Here is a 5672-nt window from a genome sequence, read left to right as displayed (position 1 = left end):
TCTGACATATTCCAAAAGTCTGACAATGTTTTCGTCCAAAGTTTATTTTTCACTTTCTACTTGACAAACAAAAAAGTGTCACTCATCTTGTTAATTCATTGTTTGGATATTGCGAGTACCTTCACCTCGGCTTCGATTCCTTTGATCCGACTTTGAATGAAATCGAGCACTTAGTGATGATGCACAGGTAACATTCTGAGAGTTAAACATACGCAAAGCTAAAAGGATCAACTATGGTTCGGAATAGAATGAAGACGATATCGAAGGAACTTTATAAAATTAGAAGAGCAAAAAGGCATTTCAAAACTTCAAAAACTGAATTTAACAAATGTGCATATCGCCAAGAATCGAAGGCTCACAAAAATGTATCGATAAAAATATACATCAATTTAAAGAACATTCTAATAAGACATTTCGCTAACATCTTCACCACTCGCCCAAAGAATTTGGAACATCAGTGATTCTAAATTAGAAGATGGATGTGTAACTGAAACTCCTAATGACTGAAGAAGTTATAAAAATTAAAAAATAATTCAAAGAAATAAGGCCAGACTGAATTTTGTCGAGAATGATCAAATAATAGATAGAATTGAAGTATTTGCCCCACGATCGGAATATTTCAATCTCGTTCTTTTATCTGGTATAATCTCTGAAACGTGGTTGACAGGAACCTTGGTGAGCTTCATACACACATTGTGTTTAACCCTAACACAGGATATTTAGTATCCTATAACACCCAAGCGGTATAGCATCTTTATCATATAATGTCACACTTAAATTCTAATGTCACCAATGTTTCTTTAGCTTTGCAAGTTTTCCTTGAAAGTGTGATTCCACACATCAGACAGCCGTTTGGAGTTATTGCCCTTTATGAAAGGGAGGCTACTCCAGTCATTGAGGCACTAAGCTCATTCCAGAGGCCACACGTCCAGGTGTCTAATCGAGCTAACGTGGAAACCCAGTGAATGAGGCATTACCTTTGTTTCGAGCCTGGCAGGCCATTACATTGATATTTCGTTACGAAATATACTCCGATGTCACACACACCGACACAGTGATTCAATGCAAGGTGTGAATGCAGTTGACCGGACACCTTCCAACATTTTTTACTCATTTTGGTGAGGGATGTAACTTCCTCTGTAACGGTTTCTAAGTTTTTTCAAGCGCCCATTAAATAAAGTACATGTAAACTATCTCACATTCTGAAAAATACTCCAAATCGCAAAGGCCTCAAAGCATACCCGGACCGTACTTCGTAGAATGTCTTCCCAATTTGTATTTCCAAAGTTGCCCGTACAGTTGCAGAGGGTCACAACTACGCCCCTGACGTTTGATATCTTTGACTATTATTTTAACAATGCTGACGATTATCTGAGGTAAAATCTAGCGCATCGTATATAGTTATTTCATATATATGGGTATATAAAAATAATATTAATATAAACATATATATACATATATAAAAATATTTATTGCGATTACTTATATATTTTCTTATGTAATATGTTTAGTAGCGTTTGTGTGAGTGTGTGTGTGTGTGTGTGTGCGTGCGTGCGTGCGTGCGTGCGTGCGTGCGTGCGTGCGTGCATAATTACTTTCAATTTGGTAATGAAAGCAAGAACGTTTATTTACGACAGTATGGGCAACACATTATATCCTTGGTTTCTTTGATTAGCTTAAAACATCACAGAAAGAACAAAATGGTCAAAATATGTATGAATGTTCTTTATGAAGAAACAAAAGGTTGGCATATAATATGCATGCAGTGAAAACACAAATAAACACAGACGGAACCCATGTGGGTCCCATATGGACTATGCATGTATGCCTTATCAGAACCGAGTTGGAACCCTTTGACAAATCCGAACGAGGCCTCGAGAAGCTATCTAATTAGGACCCGTGTTTTCCAGCCCATATTATAATAAACCTCGATTAGGGCCTATGTGTACCTGTTAGCTGGGTCATGCCATGTATAAGTACAATGCATTTTAATGCGTAACGTTTTGGAACAATTAATGAGGTCAAATAACAATTCCAAAGTGAGAAGGAATATCAAAGAGACTCTAAAACGAAACGATTTCTTAATATTTACACGTCAGACAGGTGCTCCTTTGAAACATTGCTGACAGAAGTTAGATTGTCGAATACATTCACATTCATATTGGTGCTGCCGTCACTTCCGGTCCTACACCCCCATTTTGTCCCCAGGTGTTACTGTTCATCATATCCTCACTGACGGTCTCCGCATAGCTCGGTGGGGGACCCATGACAATGTCACCCTGTCCGTGGTACGGGGTATCTTCCTCCGAATACGGCGGGGGTGACTGAATATGCCGTGGCGTTGTCGTAGGGTTTGCAGGAGAACGCGACCTCCTTCGTCTGGATCGACAACCCCTCGCGCGTATGTATATGATCGTCGGTATTGAAGTACCATTGCGCCTTTTCGCACGCACGCAGAGAGCGATGCAGCCAACCATTACTAGTGCGATAATAATGCAGAGGCATATAAAGACTGCGTAGGAAGTGATCATGGTCGACCCAAGTTGTTGAAACTGAAAAAAACATAAAGAAACAAGTAATTAAATTGTACATCATCTACGTTTGAACAAACCAGGTTTCATATGATCTCTTAAAGCAATTTAATTTTTACTATAACACGGGTGGCCCAGCCGTCTCAGGCGCCGAATTCGCTGTGCAGAGTTGCGTCCCTTGTGCAAGCCAGAAACCTTTGACCCTGTTATTTAATCCGCCCTATTATGTTTCTAGGTTTGTCCATGTTCCTCGGTTTCACCAAAACCACCAGAGAATTGCATTACGTCCCTCCCACATTAAGTTGATCACATACCGTGATATAACTGCACTACTGTTCAAAGCGGTGTTAAACCACGCACGCCCCTGATGGATTAGTACGGCGGTACTCCTCATTTCACTCTTCCAGACCGAGCAAGATCTGTTTGTCGTGTGTTCAATCCCCATGTTAGCTCCGATCACAAACGTAGATACGCTTATTTTTTAATAAAAAATGGGAAAGGAGGGGAGGAACAGATTATTTGTTTACAGTGGTCGATATTATGAGCAACGATCCACGTCGGCGAACCTGACGACTAGATCCATATAGTTGCCTCTTACGACAAACATAGGTATCTGGGAACCTATATTTTCTCACCCGGAATGCCCACGGGGTGTACGGGCTACGCCCGTGGTCTGTCAGCATCGCACTTATCAGCTTATGTTTCAGCTGCATTGAGCTGTTTGTTTGTTTGTTTGTCTGTCTGTCTGTTTGGTTGTTGTTTAACACCACACGCAGCAATATTCCAGCTTCATGACGGCGGTCTGTAAATAATCGATTCTGGACCAGACAGTCCAGTGAATTACATAATGGGTGTCGATCCACGAAATTGGGATAAAATGACATGCATCAACGAAGTCAGCGAGCCTGACCACCTGATCCCGTTAGTCGCCACTTACAACAGTCATAGGTCACTGAAGGCCTATTCTAACATGGATGTTCACAGGTCGACATTGAGCTGACGAGTTTGATATATATACATATATGTATACCGTTGAAACCGTTCAACCCAACCCCCGTACAATAACATAACTTGATATGCATCACTGCACTTCGTTAGAATGATGTTACCTGTACAGCGTCATGGCGTTGTCGCCGACACTAAGACAAGAATAATATCAATTATATATTTTTTATGAAAACGTGACCAGAAAGGAAGAGTTCTCACCGTCTGTACAATGTACTTAGTTTTAGTTGGGATGTGAACATTACAAATATCTATATTTAGAAGACGTCATTGCGGTAAGGAAAATGTTTCTTGGTTTGTTGTATAACACCGCTCTCAGCAATATTCCAGCTATACGACAGTGTACAGTCAGTTATCGCGTGTAGACCAGAAAACACAGTGATTGATATCATAAGCATCAAGCTACACAACAGGAATACGATGACATGCATCAACCGAGAAAGCGAGCCTGAACACCCGATCACGTTAGTCGCCTCTTACGACAAGCATGATGTAAAGTCGTTATTAAATGATTGCGGCCATGGGTATGTTTGGCATAATCAATGTGTACCAAACAATCCAGATTCATTTTTAGTATCTTTACCCCAAAGACTTTAGGATATACCTACAAAAAATGGGCAACGCATGTTTTAAGTTCAGAAAAATGCAATTATTAGAAGCTTTTCAAGACAATAATTCCCCCAGAATACTATCTGTTTGACATCAACTTTAAAAGGTTTAGAATAGGTTGAGCACAATTTAGATGAAGCTCTCATAGACTTAGGATCGAAGTAGGCAGGCATAGAAACATAGCAAGAGAATCGAGAATATGTGAGCAATGTGGTTTAAATGTGATTGAAGGTGAGTTTCATTTTCTGTTAGTTTGTCCAAAATACGACCACCTTAGAAGAAAATATATTGATCTGCCTTGTTATGCACACCCCACTCTACAAAAATGTCAACAACTGATAAAGAGGCTTTAAAAATTCTATCAATGTTCATGTATCATGCTATGTTAATAAGTAAATGACCTGTTAAACGGATTCGTAACCACTCCCGAAAACAGAATTGGGCACTGATGCCTTTCAGTATGGAATGAAAAAAACTTATCCTGTATCCTAACCTATCCTATCCTTACAAGCATAGTTGTTGAAGACCAATTCTATCCCGGACCTTGCGTGTCGGAAAGGAAAGTACACTCACAGGTATCAAAAGGTAAACACCACTTCTAAATTCACATGAAATGCCCAGTGCTTAGAAACCTGGTCCGGTACACGCCCTGTAAATATACAGATAAAAATAACGGCTACTGTCACTATGTACGTAGAACGTATTAGTATCACAAATTAAGCTCGTACACAACCATATTTAAGTAAATACCTGCAACGAAGCGGGGTACTTATACCACAATCTTCAAACTACGTTGACTGTCCCTGTCCTATCCTGTTGACAGTACTGCGAACACATCGTTCGATCAACGGCCTCTCTGCTCAGGGGTGCGCTGTGGTTGTTCACTGGAGTGACGGGTCATGTGCATTGAATGTACCCATATTATTCCAGTTACGACAGTATGCCTAGTCTTTTGAAGTGTGTTCTATTTTCATTCAGGGCAAACTAGTGTAACCGGTGTAACATACCTGTTACCTTCACGATAAAGGACTATAGTATTTTTTAGCCGATTTGTGTGTATCGACATAAACAACCGAAAGCCTCATTGACCGTATTTCAGCTATGCGCAGCCATTTCCTTTCAGAGATTCAACAATATTATAAATATTACCAATACGTTTACGTGCCAGTGGCTTTCATGTATATGTTCACGGCCTCTGTCACCTCATATCAGTTAGGACCCTTGAAGATCCGGGATACAATAGGTTTTCAGCAACCCATGCTTCCTGGAAAAGGGGTCTATGCTTGTCGTAAGAGGTGACTAACGGAATCGGGTGTTAAGGCTAGTTGACTTGGTTGATGCAGGTCATCGTATCCCAATGGCGTGGATCGTTGCTTATAATATCAAGCACTGGATTGTCTGGTCCAGACTCGTCGACTATTTACTGACCGCCGTCATATAGCTGGAGTAGGACATGCTTGACAATGATTCTTTCATCGCCAGGGCTACAAAATGGAGGATCTTCACCTTTTAATAAATATTCATAAG

General features: G+C 40.4%; 1 long non-coding RNA gene across 1 annotated transcript; it reads right to left on the bottom strand.

The window, feature by feature from the left end:
- Positions 1–1710: 1710 nt before the first annotated feature.
- Positions 1711–5290, bottom strand: LOC139463355 (uncharacterized). Its single transcript, XR_011653042.1, has 2 exons — positions 4896–5290; positions 1711–2552 (listed from the first exon to the last, which is right to left on the bottom strand). It is a non-coding gene; the product is annotated as an uncharacterized lncRNA (long non-coding RNA).
- Between the last annotated feature and the right edge of the window lie 382 nt (positions 5291–5672).

Source organism: Haliotis cracherodii, unplaced genomic scaffold (genome assembly GCF_022045235.1).
Source record: "Haliotis cracherodii isolate W230 unplaced genomic scaffold, xgHalCrac1.p SCAF_1, whole genome shotgun sequence".
NCBI lineage: Eukaryota > Metazoa > Mollusca > Gastropoda > Lepetellida > Haliotidae > Haliotis > Haliotis cracherodii.
Note: the sequence above shows the minus strand (reverse complement) of the source record. Positions and strands in the feature narration are given on the sequence as shown.